Source organism: Nannobrachium achirus (genome assembly GCF_963921795.1).
Source record: "Nannobrachium achirus genome assembly, chromosome: 20".
Taxonomy (NCBI): Eukaryota; Metazoa; Chordata; class Actinopteri; order Myctophiformes; family Myctophidae; genus Nannobrachium; species Nannobrachium achirus.
Genome location: NC_137827.1, coordinates 54,929,844 through 54,954,402, shown reverse-complemented (window position 1 = coordinate 54,954,402; position 24,559 = coordinate 54,929,844). Strand labels below are relative to the sequence as shown.

The window sequence follows — 24,559 nt, the reverse complement described above, 5'->3', positions numbered from 1 at the left end:
GTTTCTTGCCCGACAGCAATGATTTGGCGAGAGCCGTGCCGGATGGCATTTATTTGATTTAACAAGTCGTACGGGAACGTCTGTTGCCTTGACTACAAAATCAAACTGTCTCAGAGGGTCTTTTATTCCTCCAGCCCCGAATCAAATAAACAAGTGGAACATGTATTATTATCACACGTGGGAGTTTTGGCAGCTATCTTGCTGCAGATAGCTTGATTGTTGCATGCCGTGCGCTTCACTCGTTGGCTTTGGTCGTGTAATCGATTCTACCGTCCCCACCTTTTATATGGGCACAGCGATGGCAGCCCGCTCCACGCCCACAGATACCCCCAAGGTGGCCCTGGATCGAAATCCTTCTCAAAGCGTCTTCCCCAGGAAAATGGCAAAGAACAAAGAGGAGGACGCCTCGGTTTCCTTTCAAGAAGAAGGGAGGCTTGTGAAGCTTACCAGCAGCATATGTGTCCCAGCGTGGCTGACGGCTAGTCATTGCATTTTTTCTCATTTTCATTTTTTCATTTCATTTGAAAGCTGGGGATCATAGCTACAAAATGATATCTTGGTTGTGGAGATCGACCCAACAGCTTTGAAGATATGGCTTATAGAATGATGCCATGCTGAAATACTACTTTTGAGATATTCAAGTTCTAAATAAATGTCTAACCTGCAAATGACCTGACGATCTCTCACATTAATTAAAAAAAAGTCTTATTTACATGCAGAGTTAAGCTCTGGCGTTTAAGTGAAATGTAGCCTAGATATTTTGAGATGCATTCGTGACTTTTTTCATAAAAAAAAAAAAAAAAAAAAAAGTCATATTAGCAGTAGTGAAAAACCCTGCCTTCCGAAATGACTGCCCCTCAGTCAGGCTGAGTCACATATTTCTTTCTTTTATTTTTTTGGTAAGGATAGCGCAGCATTATGCAATATGTTCTATTTTTTTCCCCTCCTCTTTTCTGAGATACAAAGTGATATATTCCAGGGTCACTGAAGTCATTCTGTCGAGGCGAGCCTCCCCTGCGCGGAGACCTCTGCTCCTCATATGTATTCATTGGCTCCTTCTGAATATCGCTGCGTTCCGGCAGAAACCTTGTGTCTGCATATTTTTCCCTCTTCTTATTTTGTCTGTAAAAGCAATGAAAATATCACGATGTGACACATTGTGAGCTTGTACAGTACAAGCTCAGCTCAGCCCAGTAAGACGCCTAAAGGGGCGAAAAGTGCGCCATCTGTCTTGGCCATATATGGATTCTGTTGGTGTGGTTCTCCTAACAGGGCATCATCTGGGATACAGTCCCGTTTATGCCCATATATGGAGATCCCTAACCGAATCCCTTTTATGCCCATACAGTATATGGTCATCCCTGATGAGTATCTGACATCACTGTGATGTCACCTGTTTATGCCCATATGGAGATCCCTGCTCTGAATATCTGACATCACTGTGATGTCACAGTGATCTGTCAGGGGAACCACAGTTACCAGTCCGGCCGGACGGACGACCGGACAGACACGGACACGCTGTGACGGTTCTGATAGTAAACTGCGACCTACGGTCGCAACAAGGGCGTGTATTGATAACATCAGGGATCTGATGTCTCTGGAACTAAATATTTTGAGATGGGGGTCTGTGGGCCAAATACATATCATTTTGGGGGTCCTTCACATGAAAACGTTTGAGAACCACTGACATAGTAGTCTCTCAAGAACAGACTAACTGAGCTCCAGTTAAGTGAAAAGGACCTTTTCTTTGACGATGGCTAGTCAGATTGCTGAAATAGAAGCATACTGTAGTTCTTTCAAAACACCTTAAGGATGGTGCTAAATGGGTTAACATACTTGGACACTGTCCACCGCTGCCCACGATATGAGGTTGTGTGATCGTCAGCGAGCTGCCATATGAGCAGTAATGGACATGAAAGTCACCCCTCGGGGGTCCACGCAATCCTGCTTTGACCCATGTGTGTTGCTGCTGGTGGTGTGTGTGTGTGTGTGTGTGTGTGTGTGTGTGTGTGTGTGTGTGTGTGTGTGTGTGTGTGTGTGTGTGTGTGTGTGTGTGTGTGTGTGTGTGTGTGTGTGTGTGTGTGTGTGCGCGCGCCAGTAGCTGGGGGTTATCATGTCATGAGGATACCAGAACTAGGCCACATAGAACCTGAGGTGAATGCATTTTTTAAAAACCCTGGATAACTGTGTGTGTGTGTGTGTGTGTGTGTGTGTGTGTTTGTCAGTGTTGGGGGAAAAAGTCTGGAATTCAAGTAAAGTCCTGAACTCAAAATGTACTTGAGTAAAAATATGGAAGTGTTGGCATCAAAATGTACTTAAAGTACCAAAAGTAAAGTACAAAATGTTTGAAAATAGCAGATCTACAAGCTCACAACGCATCACGATGCGATGCGTTGTGAGCTTGTAGATCGGCTATTTTCAAATAGCCAAGGTATAAAATGGGGTGAAAGTCGTTTATTTTATGTTTTATAAATTATAATCTATATCTGCAAAGGGCGTGCGTGTGTGCGTGCAGCGCCGCCGCTACTATGACGCGCATGACGCGCTGTGAGTCAGGCACCACGTTGCCAAAAGGCACCAAAAATTGAGAGAGAAAAGAAAAAACAGCCAAGCCGATCCATTTGATCTGGGGGCGGGGCCGCAGCGCAGTCCACAACTCACTCTGAGTCTGCACTCACTCACAGACAGACAGGCAGACACTCACCCAGTGGAGATCCAATGGTCATAGTCTGATCTGATCTGATACATTGCAAGTAAGAATCAAACATCTTTCCACCTCATGTGAATTAACTTATCCCTGCCCAGCTCAACAACTATGGAATATCAACTTGGCCGAGCAGTTAACCCCGTGAATTTCGCGGACATTTTCGCGCGCGGGGGGGGGGGGGGTTGTCGCGGGGGTCGTTGTCGCGCGGGGGGGGGGGGGGGGGGGGCACCCAACAGCCAGTTGCGAGTCAGGGCACCCAACAGCCAGTTGCGAGTCAGGGCACCCAACAGCCAGTTGCGAGTCAGGCACCACAAGGGCTTGTGGCGCCCCTGCGTGCATGGCCAAATCCCTCCTCAAACAAATTCCAAAATGCTAATACAACTTGTTCATGCTAATGTGCACTTGGCCAGGGTTATGCCACATTACAGCGTCCTATTGAAGCAGCAGCGGGCAGCCGTCTGGAATACTGAGGAGGGCATGGGGGTCCTCCTGAGGGGACCGGTGGTCTGTCAGGCTGGACGACATTGCTTCCAGAACCTCGTCTAGAGCAGGGGTCCTCAAACTGTTTTGTGTCAAGGACCCCTAAATTGACACTTATTAGCCCGCATACCCCCCATTTGAAAAGGTATGCCAGGGACCCCCATAAGAGAAGACTTTTTTACAGCTCTAGCAGTGATTCAACCGTTTTAATTTCAAGGACCCCCAGTTTGACATGCATTAGGCTATGGACCCCCATTTATTGGCATTTATATCTCTGAGACCCCAATTTTCTTTTAATGTAAAAATCAATGTCAATTTAACTCGGAGACTCTCTGAGTTACATACGCATAAGGGTCAACTATCACTTGGCTGGTGACCCCCTGGAACTCTCTCAAGGACCCCTGGGGGTCCCCGGACCACACTTTGAGAACCAATGGGTTAATAGAAGGAATTACATCAGATTTATACCATAGGAAAAGCACTCGTCCGGAATTCTCCTTTAAATGAACACTCAGGAATTGCAGGAATGCAGTGTAGATTGGGGTTGTAATAGTATAATTTAGTCCAATGATTCTCAACCCTTTTTAAATGTGATATGCTTTAGGCCACGTACCTACATTTTTTTAATCTTCTTTGATGCTCTGTGACCGCAATTGACACTGTAAAAAAACAACAACACCATCTTACTATCCACCACCGTTGGTTAATTCCTCTTTCATGTCGGTGAAATAAATACGGAGTGATGCAAGGTCTCTTCACAGTAGTAATTTACATATACACAATGATATTTTCCATTATGGCCTGAAGCCACGTCTCCTGTAGCCACAACAGCAGCAACAAATATGATACAGTTCAGCGACCTAATTCACAAACAGATTGAAAATAAATGTTATTTATGAAATGTAAATGCAGAGTGTGAATATTATACCGTTCAGTCAGATGTCTCACAAATGGATTGAAAACATCTTTATTTGTGCAGGCAAGGCCGCTTTCTTTGTGCGGTGCCTTTTTATGCACCAAGGCAACTCAAAAGAACAAACACGAATACAATCAGAATGTTACAACACACTTAAAAAAGAGATAGAGAATACAATGGATACAATTCAAATAAAAGAAAAAGAGAATACTAAAGATAAAGGAGCATGTTAAGAACGTTTCGTTGTCAAGCTCAACGTTGGGCGTTTAGACCCATACATGGAGAAATGGAGCGAACCTATTTGGCCTAAACATGGAGATTTGGAGAAAACTATATATGGAGATAGTCCAGTCCATCATGTCATATGGGACTGCCGTCATAGACAGTAGCCATTGTTAGGCCGGAGTCAATGGCAACCAGGCATGGACGGCATACGTGTCGGATTGATGTCATCAATATGACATCAGACAAACTTATATAAACAGGCTTCCCATCCAGATCGGTGGCAGACTCCAGCGACTCTCTGAAGAAGCACTAAGCTAAGCATAGCACTAAGCTAAGTCCAGCACTCTAGACAGACCTTAGTAGCGAAATATATACCAAAGGGTTAGACCGGGCTAAGTATTGAAAGAGTCCCACCAGACATTCGTCAGAGGTTCTGCCGGTTAGAAACGAGCCTGCGTCAGAGCCAAGGTCGAGCTCTATTTCAGAGCATATATAAAAAGTACTCCCACCTTGGATACAATAAATATTAGCCAGTTTAAGCAGACCATTTCTACAACCGCGACACAAGGCGGGACTACGGCTGCTATGACGTAATCGCCGTAGCTGTCAAAATCGTTGTCAAAATCGTTAAGCAACAGCCGTCCGTGAGGGGGGTCCCACCCCTGTTACTGAACTCTTTGGTTCCCATGGCGACGCGACCACACAGCAGGCGTTGTAGACGCTACGTGGAAAGCTAACCTCTGCCGTTGTAGGGACGGCTGCGACGGCGGCAGGTTGATCTATCGAGCGCTGATCGTTTCCGGTTACCGTTGTCATCTGCCGACACTATATACAGATCTTTAATAGACATTTTAAAATATGTTTTCGGGAACGGAAATGACACAAACAGATGGCGGCTTCCGACCCAGGCAAACGTCTAATTTCTCTTTTGGGTCTGGAGCTAAAAAGGTTTGGGAACCACTGGTCTAGTCGAGGGCCTTAGGGAGATAGAATGGTAATTGTGTGCGAATCAGTCTAAAAGCGCCAAATTTTGCACAGATGTAGCCCAGGGCATGCTCTAATGAAATAGCTAGGGTGCCAGAGTCGGCAAGCTTCAGGGCCAAATCAAGTTGGGCTCCCATCGACTTTCTATACAGGGGAAAAATACCCAGAAAAGCATTTTTTTTTCTGGGTATTTAAGTAGGATGTGAGGGGTCTAACTAGGGGTTTGTCATGATGCTGAATCCATTGCAAGCATTTGTTTTGCACAAAAAACATTCCTTGGGCTATAAATGGCCCCAGAAAACGATGGTTTAGTGATGAAAAGTGAGTCATCACTTTTTCTGGGGCCATTTATAGCCCAAGGAATGTTTTTTTTTTTTTTGTGCAAAACAAATGCTTGCAATGGATTGCAGCATCATGACATACCCCTATAGTTAGACCCCTCACATCCTACTTAAAGCAGATTATTTTCTGGGTATTTTCCAACTTTCCAACATCCCATCGTGCATTGTGCAAAAGTTGCACGGAGCTTCCGCTGCCGCAGCCGAGTGTGATCTACAAGCTCACAACAGTTGCATCTGCGACGCGACGTGAGCTTGTATGTCTGCTGTTAACCGGAGGTGTGGTGCAAAAATCCTCCGGTAAATTCCCGCAGAAAGAGGTGGATAGAAAGTCGATGGGAGCCCAACTTGATTTGGCCGCTGTGGCGACCCCAGAAGGTCACCGACTCGGGCGCCTTAGCTAAATCATTAGAGCGTGCCCTGCGCTACATCTGTGCAAAATGTGGTGCTTTTAGACTGATTAGCCCGAAAAATCCCTGTGGCCTCCGACTACTACACAAGACTATGTATCAGCCAATAGGGATCGGAATGAACTAACTCAATGAATAGAGCTCCTATAGGGGAAAAAAAGTCATGTTGTATCTGGGGAAGGGGCCTGGTCGCCGCACATTGATCATTTTATTCGAATTCCTGTCCTGCTTTACGGGCTGTCAAAAAAAAAGAAAAAACAGAATAAAATAAAAAATATATCCTCCAGGAAGGAGCTGACAAAAGTATTATCTAGCCTTTCAAAGAAATCCCCAAGTGGACCTGGGGGATGGATGGAGCACCAGTTGACAGAAAGAGGGACAGGGGTTTGTAGAAAAGAAAAAGTCAGCCATGGAATGTGTGTGGAAAGTGAAAGATGAGAGAGATTATGGGAACAAAAGCATCCCCACTCGGGAGACGTACCGTAACTTACACCCAGAATCCCTGGGAGAGTGGCTGGCGTTGGTGGGGTTCTGCCAGCGTGCCGCTGTTCTTTGTCTGTGGTTAACCCATTTAGGGCCTAGAATTATTGAATGCTTTAACCAGTGAAAAATAGCAGATATACAAGCTCGCGAGCTTGTAGATCTGCTATTTTTGGAAAAAGTCGTGAAAATGGGTGCAGATCTTTGAATATATGTTTTTTTCAAAGCGAACGTTTGTAACTCAAATTTTGCTTCTGGGTGGTCCCTGGAACTAGATATTTTGAGATGGGGTGTCCGTGGCCAAATAAATATCAGTTTGGGGGTCCTTCACATGAAAAAGTTTGAGAACCACTGACATAGTAGTCTCTCAAGAACAGACTGACTGAGTTCCAGTTGAAGTGAAAAGGACCTTTTCTTTAACAATGGCTATAGCCAGATTGGTGACATAGAAACAGAGGTTTTTCAAAAAACCTTAGAAGGATTCAAAAGACACTTATAGAATCGGGTCAAAATTCAAATTCTCACGATTTTTCAAAAATAGCAGATCTACAAGCTCGCAGCGCGGCACCGAGTGCCACGCTGTGAGCTTGTATATCTGCTATTTTTCCTTAGTTAAAGCATTCAATAATTCTAGGCCTAATCCAAGTTTCAGTGAGAGGAAAAAGGACTTGCGTGTAGTAGGGATGGGACGATACACAATATTATCGTTTATCGGGTTAAAAAACACTCAAGATAATTGTATCGTGGAGATTGCATTTATCGTGATCTGTCATACTGGAATCAATTCACCTTTTATTTGCAGAGCTGCATATCCGGTACCATTTAAACCCTCTATAATTGGTAAAAGGTACTTAAAATATACGTACTTGATACAGTCTTTTTTTTTTAACTCTCTATCAAATTTCTTTGCCAAAAAATTGCCGATCTACAAGTTCACAACGCGCCGCGATGCGAGCTTGTTGATCGGCTATTTTTTGGCAAATGTTCCGCCCCAAGATAATGGATTTTGATTATCGCGATAATATCGTAAATTGCGATTACTTTTGTCACAATAATTGTGATATGAAATTTTCATATTGTCTCATCCCTACTCGCGTGTTTTATTTATTAAGTAATAGTATCAGTACTGCAATGTAGAAATACTCTCTCACAAGTAGAAGTTCGGAATTCAAAATGTACTTGAGTAAAAGTATGAAAGTGTTGCATTCAAAGTGTACTTGAAGTACCAAAAGTAAAAGTAGGCTACAAAATGTTTGAAAACAGCAGATCGGCGAGCTAAATACGATAGGAAAAAGCCTTGGCAGCTAATCTACATTTGAGGCTTTTGGGTGAAAACATCGAAAATAGCAGACCTCCAAGCTTGGAGGTTGGCTATTTTTGATTTTTTGATTTTTGATTTCTACACATTTCTTGATTTCAACATAAGATACTGCATTCAAGTTCAGGATGCTGCCTTCAGGTATGGCATGGAAAGAGGGGCATTTGCATTTCTTTCACCGTAGTAAAACAGCATTCATGGTCTGGAGAGGGCACTTTTTTACAGACAGATAAAAGGGCAGGGTGAGTCTGTGTATGTGCATGTGCCTGTCTAAGTGTTAACTAATACAAAAAAGTATGTTTTCCGATAGTAGCCCTGAACCATTTAGAGGCTATCCATCCTCTGAGTTGCATTACCTTAGATTGACAGCCCATTCATTCAACACTGGGCTCTATTATGAACCAGGTCTTATGCCTTATGCCTTAACTTCTTTGCCTTTTTTTTACTATTTTGAAAAACATTTTTAAATACTTCAAATGCTGATCTACATCTGCACGTTGTGAGCTTGCAGATCAGCTATTTGAAATATTAAAAAAAAAAATGTGTGTATATATAGTAAAAAAAGGCAAAGAAGTTAAGGCATAAGGCATAAGACCTGGATCATAATAGAGCCCATGTCCCATCTAATTGTATTAGACTTTTGACACAGTCATTAGAGGAATAGTTCACCCCAAAAATAGCATTTTTCTATTGATTACTCACCACATGGAGACTTAAATTCATGGATTTATTTTTATTTTCTTCTTGATTTTCTTGTCACATTCCTAAGCCAACAATCTGAGACTGAATATGTCTGCATAGGGAACAAAGCAGGCTCTTTGTGTTCTCAAAAAGTTTCAAAAATAACAGATGTACAAGATGGAGCTTTGTTCTTCTTTTAACAAAGACTTTTGTTAAACGAGACAAAGAGGATGACCCAAGCTGTCCGTGAAGGTGCAATAATGTTGAGTTTATCGTGGTTTAATGGATGGGGCTGTCAATGGGGAGTGTTTTCAACTTTAGAGTTTGGATAACATGTTGCTTGCGGCTCGATGGCCAGATGAGATTACAGCGATTTCTGTGACAAGGGAAAGTTGTGTATAGAGTGCGCCAGGAAGAGGAATAGTGATGAAATACATTGTAGCAAAAAAAAAAGATCGATACAATACGGATGCAGTCGGGAAGAAACCTCCATATTTCCATATTTCAACTTTTTCTTTTGGAGTTGGACTGAGTTTCTAGGGCCCAAGGTGTAGGGGCCGGGAATTATTTTGTACTTAAGCTATTGAAAAATAGCAGATATCTGCTATTTTTGAAAAGTCGTGACAATTTGTGCAAATCTTTGAATATATGTATTTTTTAAGCCAACATTTGTAACTCGAATTTTGCTTCTGCGGGGGTTCCTGGAATTAAATATATTGAGATGGGGGTCCTTGGCCAAATACATATCATTTTGGGGGTCCTTGACATGAAAAAGTTTGCGCACCACTGACAGAAACATAGGTTTTTCAAGAAACCTTAGAAGGATTTGAAACATTCAAAGACTTTTCTGCTTTTTCAAAAATAGCAGATCTACAAGCTCGCAGCATGGCACTCGGTGCCGTGCTGCAAGCTTGTACATCTGCTATTTTTCAATAGTTGAAGTACCCATTGCTCAGAATTTGGTGCGACACCCCTGCACAAACGTAGCAAAAGAGATAGCTGATCAGATTCAGATTACTTTATTAACCATTGTGTAATACACACGAATTTGCTTTGGCATACTACATTTTTGCATTCAAATACATTTTTTCACATATAACAAAAACAAACAAACACAAAACAACACCGACAGAACGCAACACACGTAGTCACCACAGCATCCATGGGCGGCGCGATATTGCTGCTCGTTGTGACACATGAGCTTGTTGCAATTCTTTCCATTCACTGAATTCGTTTTTCAAAGTGAATGGTTACGTTATTGCGACCTGACGGTCGCAATAACTACTATAGTACAATTAGAACACATGGTTCTTTTTTTGCCCTGTTTTCCTTAACAGTTAACAGTTTTGGACATACAAGGTTTCCACCGACTGCGAAACAGGCAATCTTTGTCATTGTGCAGCGGAGGCTGCTACTGAGAGATTACACGAAGAGAATAAAACACACAGCAAGTGATTGACAACAGCTGCGCTTGATTGATCAACTGGGAGAGTGAGTGTAGCAGGTGTGTCTAAATGAGCCAATGCCACGGCGGGCTTGGATAAATAGACTTAAATTGGACAAATTGATGCTTAAACTGGTCTCACACGGTGCTTCAAAACACTGTGAGCTAACCAGGTGAACCCGAGCATCCCCAGTATAGACCCTTCACCCTACAGAGGTTGAAACGGCCATTTCCGTACTGTAAACATAGACTGTAAAAGATATGGACGATGGGAACCCATTGGTTTCTATGCTGTGAAAATTAAGCTTTTTTTTTGCCCTTGTATGGGTGTCGCCATCACTGTAACAAGGAATGCTATTGGCTGCCAGTGGTCACGTGCAACCGCAGGGATACTTGGGACATTGTATTGAGCTTGCCGAACCCTAACCCAATTATAACATAAATTGGACCATATTTTCACAAAACGCATATCATGGTGATTGAAACGAGGCTTTAAACTAGCGACAGGAAACAAAGTATTTATGACAATGTTTATTAAGGTAAGAACATCAAATGTAAAAGTTGCAGGGGAAATGAATGGAATCCTATGGAGAACATGTTGCTTTTGGTACCAGAACAGTGCAACTAGTGGTCAATCATAGGAACTTTCAGTTCCGTGTTTGCTTCATTTTAAATCCGGACAACTGGCCCCCTGGGTGTAAACAGTTGTGTAAAGTAACTAGTAGCCTACATTTACTTAAGTAATGTACTTCCCTGCTTAGTATTCACTTTTTTCAACTTGGCTTTTAATCATAGCTGAACTTAATTTTAATTTGATCACCAATTGTTTGATTGTATTGTTTTGTTGTATTGTTTTTTTTACAACTTTGGTCGGCGACAATAGTTTTTATATGTCATATATAAATACAACTTGATTGATTTGATTTGGTTCCAGCCAAAACGTTTGGTTAGCTTGCTTCTTTCTAACTGATTGTTGTATTTATTAAAGTGTTGATGTTGTCAGGGGCGTCTCAAGGGGTAGGAAAGTGGGACTGAGTTACCAGGGCCCAAGGTGGAGGGGCCCTAGTAACTTTAGCTATTGAAAAATAGCAGATATACAAGCTCACAGCGCGGCACAGAGTGCCGCGCTGCGAGCTTGTAGATCTGCTATTTTTGAAAAGTCGTGAAAATGTGCGCAAATCTTTGAATATATGTATTTTTTAAGCGAACATTTCTAACTCAAATTTTGCATCTGGGGGTCCCTGGAACTAAATATTTTGAGATCGGGGTCCGTGGCCAAATACATATCATCTTGGGGGTCCTTGACATAGGTTTCTTGCACACATTTTCACGATTTTTCAAAAATAGCAGATCTACAAGCTCGCAGCGCGGCACTCGGTGCCGCGCTGTGAGCTTGTATATCTGCTATTTTTCAATAGTTAACATTCATGGGGGGCCCGCAGTCAATCCTTGTACCCAGGGCCCAGAATTTGGTGTGACGCCCCTGGATGTTGTTGACGGTAGTGCTGCACGGTTAATCGTTTTCAAACCGAAATGGAAAAGTAGACTTCCCAAGCAATATGGAGACGTGTTCATTTTAGAAATCGCTTCATAATTAACTACGGTATGATCAAATCAAACTGTGGTGTCTTTATTTGCTTATAGCCGTGCATCCCCGCGCCGCACCGCGGATTAGCCGTCAGTTTTATATTGCTAAAGCAAAATAAAAGAATTCTTGTGAAATATAACTGAACTGAATCAAACCATTTGCATGATTGCCAATTAGCCTAGTTAGAAATAATACATTTATTTATAAAGCTATACTGTGTAAGTTGCTAAACTAGTGGTCAGTAGCGGTATTGCTTTTTTCGGCCGTTTTTCGCCCGGAGTCGTCGCGGACCACCGCCGCGGACCAACAGAGCGGCGCCGCAAACCACCGCGACCGATACGAATCCGTGGAGGGGTAGAACCATGGTAGAACGTAATTTTCTGGCCAGGATTTGGGGATTAATCCTTCACCATGGTAAACACTGTAGCTGAGGGAGGCTACTTCCTGAAGACACGGCAGATACGCTGTGATTGGCCGGTAGTGTATCATGTGTGTATGATCCGCGATGTGATTGGCCAACGTATACACAACGTATACAGATGATGCAGATGACGTATTTTTTTCGCGAAATCTGGTCCCCGGCCAGGATCATAGCATACATATAAAGAGAAGGCTTTAGAAGCTGAAAATAACGGAGTGGGTGTTCTAAAACTTTAGCGATTTCACAGTTAGGACAATTTTAAGATTTGTTTTATAAAAAAAGTTACATGGTATAACTTTAAATGTATTACACAATAAATATTCAAACAGAAGCTAGACTTAAGGTAATGAAGTGATTTTCTTTGGTTAAAATAATTTATTACCGGTATATCAACTTTTTTTTTTTTTTTACCTACCTTAAAATAGATATATAAATATCGCAATTGCAATATTAGTCTGAAAAATCGCAATTAGATATTTTCCCAAAATCGTGCAGCTCAAACAATGGTCAAAGAAACTGAGAAAGACAAAACTCACACACACGTGGCACGGGGTGCAGTCGGTAGTGCTGACGCCTCACAGCTAAAAGATCCTGGCTTTGATTCCCGCAGGGGGACGGTGTGGGCGTGTTCTCTCCTCCGCGCCATCAACGCCCACGCCTTAGGTGGGGTTGGCGAACAGAGTTGGGGTCCGTTACTCAAAAAAGTAGTGCACTACATATTACATATTACCTTTGAAAAAAGTAGTGCCTTACACTACTTCATTACTCCCTGGAGAAAGTAACTAGTTACACTACTCGTTACCAGTGTTGGGCAGTAACGAATTACTAATAATATATTACTGTAATATTATTACTTTATCCAGTAACGAGTAGTGTAAGGTATTACTCTGTCAAAAACGGTAATATATAACGCTTTACTCCGCCCAAAAAACGCCTCGTTACTATATTACTCGTGCCTCGCTGGCAGGAGAGGAGAGCACTCAGAGCAGCGCATGCAGCTGCTTAATTGACGGTCGTTAACTTCTTTTGATGTTCTCTGAGAGCCTAGGTCAACTTGACACAGAGTTGCGCAGCGAGTTGTAGATTGCATCGCAACACACACACACGCACGCACGCACGCACGCGCGCACACACACACACACACACACACACACACACACACACACACACACACACACACACACACACACACACTGAAGAGAGAGAGAGAGAGAGAGAGAGAGAGAGAGAGAGAGAGAGAGAGACGCACACACTGAAGAGAGAGAGAGAGAGAGAGAGAGAGAGAGAGACGGTCAGTGTGAGCCCCTCCTCTTCTCATTTACACACGACGACACACAGGGAGAAGTAGTTTCTCTTCATCTCCGTGGTGCTGGATTGTTTTTCAATTTACAGATACTCCTAATATAGTAGGCTGCTTTCTGATTAGGCCTATATCCTTTATTCTGAGTTAAAGACCATACAGAGCCTAGGGTCAAAATTACTGACAGTTTTAAATGTCTGGTAAATGCACTTATCACAGCTGTCAAATAAAGCTTGTTTGGCTGATTGGAGACTTATTTTTCCAATAAATTGGATTCTGTTCTAAAAGGAGCTGGCTAAACAGATTGTGTCATTGTACCCTACATCTCTTTTCTTTTGCGGGGTAAAAAAAAGAAAAAAGTAATATAACTTAATATATTATATATTACTCTTGATTCCAAGTAATAAGTAATATAATATTATTACTTTTTCCAAGGAGTAATAAGTAATATGTAACGATTACTCTCCTAAGTAATATTGCCCAACACTGCTCGTTACACTACCTTTGCGTTCATACTCCATAAAAGAGTCTGAGATGCATTGCCAACATAATTAGATGTATTAATATTTATTAGATATTATAATAATATCTAATACAATACAGCTGTTGTTCAATGAAGTGAGTCCCAGGGCTCACTGGTGGTCATTTGAATGAGTATAATTATAATAATAACAATAAATACAAATGATAATGTAATTATTTCTGAGCCCCTGGTGCCTTGTTGTAATTTAGGACTCCCATTGTGCAGCAAAAAAACAGCTGCCATACATTCATGAGTTTATTCATTTTTATTTACGGACATACAAGGTTTCCACCTGACATTATATAGCCTATATATGGTTCTGTATCCTTGTGTCAGTAAGTTTAAGCAGATTTCATTCCATTTGGCTCCTATGAATTTTACCAGCCAGGGGTGGACAACCTAACCTGGCGGAGATTTTCCCCCCGCAGAGCGCAGCACGGCATAGCAGGGGAGAATGATCAACGAGGCGATTGATTTACTGTGTACAGCTCAAACAGTATCAAACTGATTAGGCTATAGCCTATATAGCTGGCTGCTGAAAACTTCATGCTTAAAAAAGCAAGATATCACCGATGTTCTTTGCATAAGGATTATATTTATTATTTGTCCTTCATCATGACAGCGTCATGTCAGTCTCAGAGAGGTGAGGTGGTGCAGGTTTCTTTCCCTCTCTCTCAGCCTATACATGGATTTCCATTAGGCTAATTCATTCCTGGCTTGCTGGATATTTAATACTCATTAATTTTGAGGGTTTGCTTTATTGTGTCACATGTAGGATATTAATCTAGGTTGTTAAACAACTGTCGGGTTTGCGCACCGTATGCGCTGCCTGCCACAGAGTGCGACTCTTTTTTTTTTCCTTCTCTCTTTCTCTCTCTCTTCCTAAAAGTAATTCATTTCTTAGCTTGTTATTATAAATCTCCTTAGTTGGGGGTTTTGTTGTATTTAGTCTTTAAATTATTAATCTATAAGTGTGACTGTTATCAAATGTAGGGTGCCTGCTACTGTTGATTGCAGGCATCTGGTCACCGTGACCTGCTGCTGCACTGACTCACTTGTGTTTGATTACCTTTTCTCTGGTTAGTTATTTTAGTGAAATGACAGTTCCAATGTTCTAAAAGACAAGTGATGATGTTTACAATCGGTTCCTGCTGAAGGCAGGAGCAGGAACTGCAGGCACGAAAGTAGCGAGTAGCGAGTAACGCAACCAGGCAGTATTTGTAGAGTTATTATATTCGGAGGAGTAGTGCCGTTACACTACTCGTTACCAAAAAAAGTAGTATTATTACAGTAACACGTTACTTTGTAACGCGTTACACCCAACTCTGTTGGCGAAAGGGCCTTTCTGTGTGTAGTTTGCATGTTCTCCCTGTGTCTCCTAGGGTAGATACCCTCACAAAAACATGCAGTAATCCTGGTCTCTATAATGCCTCCCCCTGGCCAGCCGGTGGCGCCTGATGGAGGGGAAAGGAACTGGTTGGAATAGCGTCTTCCTTCCGCACGCTACGTCCAACTGGGGAAGCTCCCTCTCTGTCAGGTGATAAGAAGCGGCTTGCACACTCCTCATGCACTAAAGGAAGCATGAGCTCAGTTCGGGGACCTCCCCAGGTTGGCAGAGGGAGAGCAGCGCCCAGGATTACAGTTTAGGCAATTGGCACTGGGTGAAAAATGGGTTGCAAAATTGTGGGATAAAACATTAGAAAAATATCCTGTCTTCTAATGCAAAAAAAGTCTTTAATTGGAATACACAACGTTTGGGTCTGTTTAGACTTTCATCCACCGTAGGTCAGACAGTCTTTAAAATATGTTCTCTCTCAGGTCGGTTGGTTCATAAGAAATAGCCTGGTGAAGGTCTAAACAGACCCAAATGTTGTGTATTCTCATTAAAGCCTCTCCTGCACTTGAAGACGGTAGTTTTTTTTTTTTTACAATCTAGCACTTTTTTTTTTAAACTCCCAATTAAAGTTGGTTCCTCCTTCCCTTATGTAAAGCAACTTTGGATTCTTAGAAAAGCGCCATATAAATCTGAGCTATTATTATTATTACCCTAATGAAAAAAACATCACAAGGATGCAACTGGGACGTATCATCAGTGATGTAGCCTGGGGTCGACGGGTGTTTCGGGTCTCGCAACATCATACACCCTCGCCCAGGTGACCCAGCCGGGGTTGATCAAGTCACGACTTACGTCCCAGTAGCTATCCACGATCAGTCCTATTAGGGAAAGACAGGGTCACTCAATGTGCTGCACCGGAACTACTCTGCCGGGATTGGGGGTACTATTCTGGCGCGTGGAAGAACTAGGCTCTATGGGTTGACTCCTGGCCGGGCTCCTCCTACGTCTCACCAGGTCCTCTCCTGCTCTCACCAGGTTCAGAACCTGTGCGTTGCACCAGACCCCAATCCAAACATTCCATTCAGCTGCTGCAGTTGAATGGCCCTCCTAAAGGCCTCACCGTGGATTTGTTGGGCTTCTTCCTCACGGAAGACACAGGCTGGGGCGCTAACCCAACCTGCTCCCTTATTATTATTATTATTATTATTATTAAACATACAAAAACACAGGCAGTTTAAAATGTATTTTCTTGTTAGGAGTTTCTCAGCCCTTTCATGGCATTGTAGAGGGAAAGAGAAAGGATAACCTTTTGAGAAAGGGGATGACTCACGCTGAGTCATCATCGTTGATGACTCAACCTTTGTGTTCATGTGATTATGTGCCCCCTACAGTACCGTGCACACAACGGACCCAAAGGGACCCGTGAGGAGCTAATTTTGCTCCACTCCCCAGAGGATTTAACTGTGTTTCCTTTTGACTGTTTTGCCGTGTTGATTTGTGCGTGTCCATATGCCAACTCAGTGGCACGTGGACACTAGGGGTGTGCGCGATTATTCGGTTATCCGACTAAACGGGGCTGATCCCACTATTCGGTTTGTAAATAAAATTCGGTTATTCTATTAAATATATTTTTAATTATTGAGATAAGAACATTATTCAACATTTGCAACTTGCACCCATATTAATGTAATTTCTTTATAATAAAAGTTTGCTTTAATAATTAAAATAAACAACTTAAGAATTACCATGGGTGATTTGCGGAGCCTGACTGTCACACTGGTAAGTGGTCACGATGACCCAGAGTGGGTGCGCACTGAACGCTGGCAGCAGCATTCAGCGCTGTCTGTCTGTCTTTCTGCTGCTTAAACATGAGTAGGCCTACATTGAGTGATTGAGCAGCTGCAGCATCATTCATCATTCATCATTCATCATTCATCATTCATTACAGTTAAAACTTGCTACGATGTAAAGTTTGTCTGAGTGCTTTGATGGAGAAATCAAATCCAATAAAGGCGACTGGATGTGAATCACTCGTTACCTCGGCTCGTTACCTCGGCTCGAGTAGGCTATTGCCTGCTGCATCAGTGTGATCCGCTCATCTGAAGAATAATCCATTTTGAGGTGAGAACATGGAGAAAGTAGTCTCAATCATAAGTTGGCTGCGAATGCCATAAATAATGGTTTAACGTAACAGAGAGATGAACAGGTCGCTTCACCAGACGAGGCCAGTCAGTCCAGCTGCGGTGTGGTGCGCTGCGCTGCGCTGTTAATTGGTATTTGACCTACTTAGTGTTACGTCTCTCACTCACTGGTGATGTAATAAATTATTTTGGAGCAGATTCCAATAGTATAAACATTATTAAAAGGCTTTCATATACTCTTGATATCTTTTTCAAATGAGGTTTAGCCCAATAGATTGAAATGTGCAACATTTTGGCTATAGTCTGCGTGTTAATGTCAATAAATAAATTCATCAATTAATTTTCGGATATCCGAATATTCGGTTTCAAAATTGTCGTGTACACGTCAGTGAAATTAGTCGCTAGGAACATCCCTAGTGGACACGCAGGTCAGTTAGAGCAGGGGTTCCCAAACGTTTTTGTCTCAGGGCATCTCATAAATATATATATTTTTTTTTTATCCGAGGCACCCCTACATTATAATTTTCACTCCCAGCACCTTATATTTATAGCATATCGTTGTTGTCGGGTGGAAACCTTGTATGTCCAAAACCGTTCCTTTTGTATTATCTATGAAATTTACTAAACTAGTGAAAACTAGTGCACACATCGCGAGGCGTTGTGTGCTTGTAGATCGGCTGTTTTCACTGGTATTGTGAGACAGTCTTGTATGATGAAGCAGGGCTTTGCTTTACCAAAAGACCTACACATTTGAAACTTTGAGATACGTGGTTTCTGCCCGACAGTGACGTTGATATTATCAAATGATCTCGCGGCAGCCCTGGACTGCCGTCGCGGCACCCCAGGGTGCCCCGTCACCCACTTTGAAAACCCCTGAGTTAGAGTGTCCGCCCTTAGACTGGGAGCTCGAGTTTTGGTCCCCGGCCGGATCATTCCTAAAAAACCAAGGGTTGGATGAAAAGAGAGTTTAGCCAGAAGCTCTCTGTCTGCCCGAGCAATCTTTGTTCCTACTCTCATGCACCTATGGTCATGAAGTGTGGATCATGACCGAAAGCCATAAGGTTGCGGGCGAAATGAGACGGGTGGCTGGCATCTCCCTTAGAGATAGGGTGAGAAGTTCAGTCACCCGAGAGAGACTTGGAGTAGAACCGCTGCTCCTACACTTGGAAAGGAGTCAGCTTAGGTGGTCCGGGCAGCTAGTACGGATGCCCCCGAGCGCTTCAGGTCCTCAATGGACTTGCCCTGGGGCAGACCAAAGACCAGATGGAGGAAGTACATCTCCACGCTGGCCGAGGAACGCCTCAGGACGTGCTACAACGTCTGCTGCGTAGATGCGTCGCCATGGGAACCAAAGCGTTCAGCGAAAGGGGTGGGACCCCGTCGCCGACGGCTGTTTGCTTAACGATTTTGGACCGCAACGGTGATTACGTCATAGCAGCCGTAGTCCCGCCTCACGTTGCGGTAGTAGAAATGGGCTCCTTAAATTCCCTGCTCAGGAGAGGGGAACACTGGAAATCTCTGTTGGAACTGTTACCCCCCGCGACCCGTTTCCAGATAAGCGGTTGAAGAGGGATTGGGAGTACGTCCCTGTGCCAGGTGTACTTGTAAATCAAGCTGCCTCATGCAACAGAAACAATAATATAGGCTCCTGCCTTATGGGCCTTGTGGCTTGGCAAGGCTTACTTATTATGCACATGCAATTGTGCAACAAATATACATGCACTGCACTTTGCTTTGTGTGTGTTTGTTTGTGCGCATGCGTGAGTGCGTGCGCATGTGTGAGTGCGTGTGTGAGACTGAATTGTGTACACATTCAACAAAAGTTGCAGTCATTGCAACTATTATTAGCGGTTGCCCCAGTTGACAGATTACTCCGCGGAGGGCTGCCATCATTATCATAAGAAAACAGCTGGGGTATTATTGTTAATTACAGGCTTTAGTAAATTGAGTCTTTTTCTATCTTCATTTAGCTGATGGGCCACTCTTGTGTGAGCAACAACTTGGCATGCAAAGGAGTTGGCACTCTAAACTGTCTGTTAAAAAAAAAAAAAAAAAAAAAATTTGGCTATGCTATCTACAAGCTCATAGTGGTTCACTTTGTGCCACACCATATGAGCTTGTAGATCTGCTTATTGAGCGGTGGTCACACCGTCTCCTATATGTGGCCGTGTGTGTGGGTATGTATGCGTCCGTCCGTCCGTCCGTCCGTGTCTGTATGTAGCCTGCAGTACCTTTTCTGACCACACATGTTAAGGGAGGGGCGCTGTTGTTCACACACACACGCACACACACACACACACACACGCACGCACGCACACACACGCAGCCTCCACCGCTCAGTTCACACAAGTGTGATTTTTTTAATGTTTTTAATATATTTGAATAGATATATTTAAAGCATTTTTTTTTACTCTATTGGGGAAACATTCTTTGTTCCTGGAACAATATATTATGAGTTTGGGGGGTTGGCGGCCAAATACATATATAGTGTAGTAGAAGTAAAAGTATTGAAAATTGGAAATACTCCATAAAGTAAAACAAACTCAAAATTATATTTAAGTACAGTACTTAAGACCACTGCTAGCAGGCAGTCCTTGGTCTAAACCAGTGGTTCTCAACCTTTTCAGTCTGTGACCACCAAAATCATCCTATTTTAACGGGGGACCCCCCACCCTGACGAGCACTAATTGTTGAGGTATTACATTTTGTATAACACGGTTCTATTGTGGAAATAGCAGATCTACATTAATTTGTCATTTTAGAGGTATTAAAAAGTCCTTAAATTGTCACTTTGGAAATGTGCAGATACCCTCTATACACTTAAACTTTATGTTGGTTTGTTTACTGTTGAGTGAGAAAACAATGTTGCACATTAAGTTAATCATCTGGGGACCCCCCCCCCCCCCCCCCCAAAAAAAAAATGTGGGGACCCCCCTGGGGGTCCTGACCCACAGGTTGAGAACCACTGGTCTAAACGGGGCAGATGAGATGTGAGTCCTTTTACTCCACTCTTGTTTTATTAATTTTTCCTGTTATTGACAGAAAAACAGAGCCCAGGGCTCGTCTTAACGAGTGACCCAGTTTCCAAAAGTTGTGAAAAATCGTTTTATTTAATTATTTATTTATTAATATCTATTTTATATCAGCATCTCTTTTGGATTCCGCTCGTATCACATTGACACAACACCAGTTAGCTGGCGGACGGGCTTAATCCATTAAGACCGGGAATGCATTATAACACGTTATTTTATGCTATTAAAAAATAGCAGATATAGGCTACAAGCTTGCAGCGCAGCACCGGGTGCTATTTTTGAAAAATCGTGAAAATGTGTTTGAATATTTTGACCCGATTCTATGTGTTTGAAGTGTTTTTTTTTTCTTCTTTTTTTTTTACCTATGTTTCTATGTCAGTGGTTCTCAAACCTTTTCATGTCAAGGACTGCCAAGATAATACTGTATGTATTTGGCCACAGACCCCCATCTCAAAATATTTAGTTCCAGGGACCCCCCCCCCCCCCCCCCCCCAGAAGCAACATTTTTGTTAAAATGTTTGCTTTAAGAATACATATATTCAAAGATTTGGAAAAAAAATCACGACTTTTCAAAAATAGCAGATCTACAAGCTGTTAAAAGGTTAATGTGCGTATATAAGAGAACGGAGTACGTGTCCCTTGCAGATCAAAGGCGCGGAGGAAGACCCTAATGCAGGAGAGCAAAAAGTTTTCCACTTGTTGAATATTCATCAGATGGAGATTTTTCCTTTTGTTCTTTGAGTTTGAAACAATGGAATAGGCCTACATTAAAATTGAGAGCCCAGTAATAATGTTTAACACATCGGGTGCCCAGAATTATTCAACATTTAATTTGCTGGTGCCCATGGCAACCCGCCATTTTACCTACCTTCGAGGTCCTGGCGAAAAAAGTAAGGATGAGTAAATGTAATACAAGTATGTCCTGTTTATTTCACAATAATATTTTCTTTCAGTCAGGGCCGTTTTTAAACAATAAGTGGGCCACAGCGTTTTTGTAACGGCCGGTAGAAAAGGCTGCGTTTTGAACATGAAGGTGATTTAAAAGTGAACGAGGGAGACAGCAGATTGACGCATTGCCACCTCATGGGCATCCGATGAGTTAAGCCCCTGCGGCCTTCCGGTCCACCTACGCCCCCTGCTGGAGTGGACTCAGCCAGAGTGAACCTCTGTGTGGTACCGGATTCCGGAGATTCATAACAAACTCACCTTTCAGGAGTCTGAACTATACCTGCAGTTGGTTGGTCCTCATTAGGTGCCCGCAGGGCTATAAGTAACATTGGCATATTTTCATTTACAAAGCCATCGTTGGCGGTATTCTCCCTTCTTATATTATCCTCCAAATTTGATTTAGTCAGAAATGGCCTTAGTCTCAGATCAAATGCTTGGATAGGTTGTATTCATACCGTCATTTTCATCTGAGGTGGGCAAAAAAATGCAACGATATACAGTATGTACTGTACATTAGTGCAATAGTAGCCCTGAAACATGAGGCCGTGATATGACATGACCGTCATGCATCCACCTCAACCTTGCTTGCGCTCAATTGTATTTCCGAGTTTAAATAAAATAAAGGTAACCTTGCTTTTCACGAGCAGTGTTGATTTTGTCGACTAAAACTATGACGAAAAATGTTTGTCGACTGTGTTCTTTTTTCACTGACAAAAACGAAATAAAAACGAAATAAAAACTAAGCTGTGTTGACTAAATATATTGACAATTTCATCAACAACATAAAAACGAGACTAAAACGTTAGGGAGGGACTAGTGGAAAAGAGAGTCATTTTATGTTTCGTTGCTCTCAAGTGTTGCGTGCTGAAAATAGCCGATCTACAAGCTCACAACGCGTCGCAGCGCGACGTGTTGTGAGCTTGTAGATCTGCTATTTTCAGCACGCAACCAAGTGTAAAATCAGTCATTAAAATGCCATCAAGGCGGCAGGCCCACCAAAATACATTTTAGTTGAAAATTTAGTCAAAATCAGATTTAGTCGACTACAATTAGACTAAAACTAATACTTTTCAGGTGACTAAATTATGACTAAAACTAAATGACATCTTATTCAAAAGACTATGACTAAAACTAAATCAAAATTTGCTGTCAAAAACAATATTGTTCACGAGGTAGACAAATGGTGCATTTATAAAGTGCCACAGCAGGCTAAACAAATGTTCCGATTTCAAAAATAAAGTGCTTTACCCAAGGCATCAATTGAATGGAGATGATGCGAATAGAGGGATCAGGGGAAAAACAGGAAATAAAAGGGAAAACAGAAAACGATCGGATAAAAAAGATTTTTTATTAAACAATACCGGAGCGTCATGTAATTCTGGTTGAATGGCATCTATTATGACACAAATTAGCCTTGGGTAAGCACTTTATTTTAATCTGAAAGTTTGTTTAGTCTGCAGTGGCACTTAGTCTACCTCGCGAAAAGCAAGGTTGAGGTGGTTGAATGTCGGTCGTGTCATATCACGGCCGTAATTTTTTCAGGGTTGGTGCAATAGAAACACTACAAGGGGAGTATTTGGAGAATGATTGCAGTTTGCAGTTCTGTTTGTTTGTTTTGTCCTTGTTCTTGTTCAGGGGCTCCAAAAGCCTCAAGAACAAATAGTTGGTGATGGTGAGCCTTGAGCCCCGGGCTTCTTGTGTTCAGCTTTTCTCCTTCATGGCACTAACCTTGCATCATCACACTTTCCACCGCGCAGGGAAGCCTGGCATTCGTTCTAAACCGAGTGATCTGGTTTAGAAAAGAAGAAAAGCATGTTCTCCCCGTTTCCCCTAGGGTAGGTACCCTCACAAAAAAACATGCAGTAATCCTGGTCTCTATACTGCCTCCGCATGGTCAGCCGGGGCGCCTGATGGAGGGGAAAGGAACTGGTTGGAATAACGTGTTCCTTCCACACGCTACGTCCTACCGGGGAAACTCCCCTCCCCCCCGCGCCGAGCCCTCTCTATCGCCAAGATCCCGCCCTATAGCTGCGGCTGATTGGTCCAAACCTGGCAGTGGTCACTGTCGACTCCAATCCCCGAGCGAGTCCAGATGGAGGCTGTATTGCCACATGCCACAACAAATTACTTTTTTCTTTTTGAGCGGTGGTCACAACGCTCCTATACGTGGCCGTGTGTGTGGGTCTGTCTGTCTGTCTGTCTGTATGCGTGTCTGTATGTAGCCTACAGTACCTTTTGTGACCACACATGTTAAGGGAGGGGCGCTGTTGTTCAGGCCAGGCCAGACACAGACACAGACACAGACACAGACACAGACACAGACAGACACACACAGACACACACAGACACACACACACAATATATATATATTTGTTTTGCTGTTGCGCAGCCTCCACGACCACCGCTCAGTTCACACGGGTGTGATTTTTTTTTTTTTAGATTTGTTTTGGGGGCTTTCATGCCTTTATTGATAGGACAGTAGACTGACAGGAAATGAGGAGAGAGATGGGGAGTGACACGCAGCAAAGGTAGTTGGGATCGGAAATCGAACCAGCGACATGCTGTCAGGCTACACTGAGCCTATGTGGTATGAGCCTGGACCGGTAGGTCAGTGGGTACCCCCAAATTACCTTTTATGACTGTTTTCTTTTTTCTTTTCTTTTTTTTCTACATGGTACTGTTTTATTTGTCTGTCATTCAATGTTTTGAGTTAAAAAACCCCGTAAGCCCAAAAGCTTTCTTGAGGTGTTGATCCTTTTGGTTGACCGTGTACCTGTAGTTGAACTGTACTGTCATGAAACTGTACCTTTTCCTATGCAAACTTCTAATAAATACTTCAATCAACCAATCAGTCATGTTTGTGTAGGGCTGTCACGATGATGACATTTTACATCACTCAAATAATTTCGATTAACGATGTAATAATTATGTTTTTGTCGTTGACAATTACATTTCTGTTTGGCTTGTAGGCTTTGAAGTAGCACATGGCAGATACGACACATATAACAACTTTATACTTAAAAAAAGAACATTGATCTTGGAAATAGCCAACCTAAAAGCTCACAACGCGCCGCAAGCTTGTAGATCTGCCATTTTCCACTATTTTTGAAAATGTTTGAAAACATAAATTATTAACCTTGTTCAACCTGTAAACGATTGACGATTATGACAAAATAATTGCGATTATGTCAAATGATCACGATTTGACGACCGTGTCCTAACTGTGACAGGCCTATGTCTGTGTTGTTGTTAGGGCTGTCACGATATGACATTTTACATGACGATTA

The 24,559-nt window shown here is 42.6% G+C and overlaps 1 protein-coding gene across 1 annotated transcript in view; it reads left to right on the top strand.

Moving 5' to 3' along the window:
• The window catches only part of rragd (ras-related GTP binding D), a gene marked incomplete at both ends in the record, with an annotated part of 97,846 nt that overhangs the window by 54,571 nt on the left and 18,716 nt on the right, over positions 1 to 24,559 (top strand). The window lies entirely within an intron of this gene.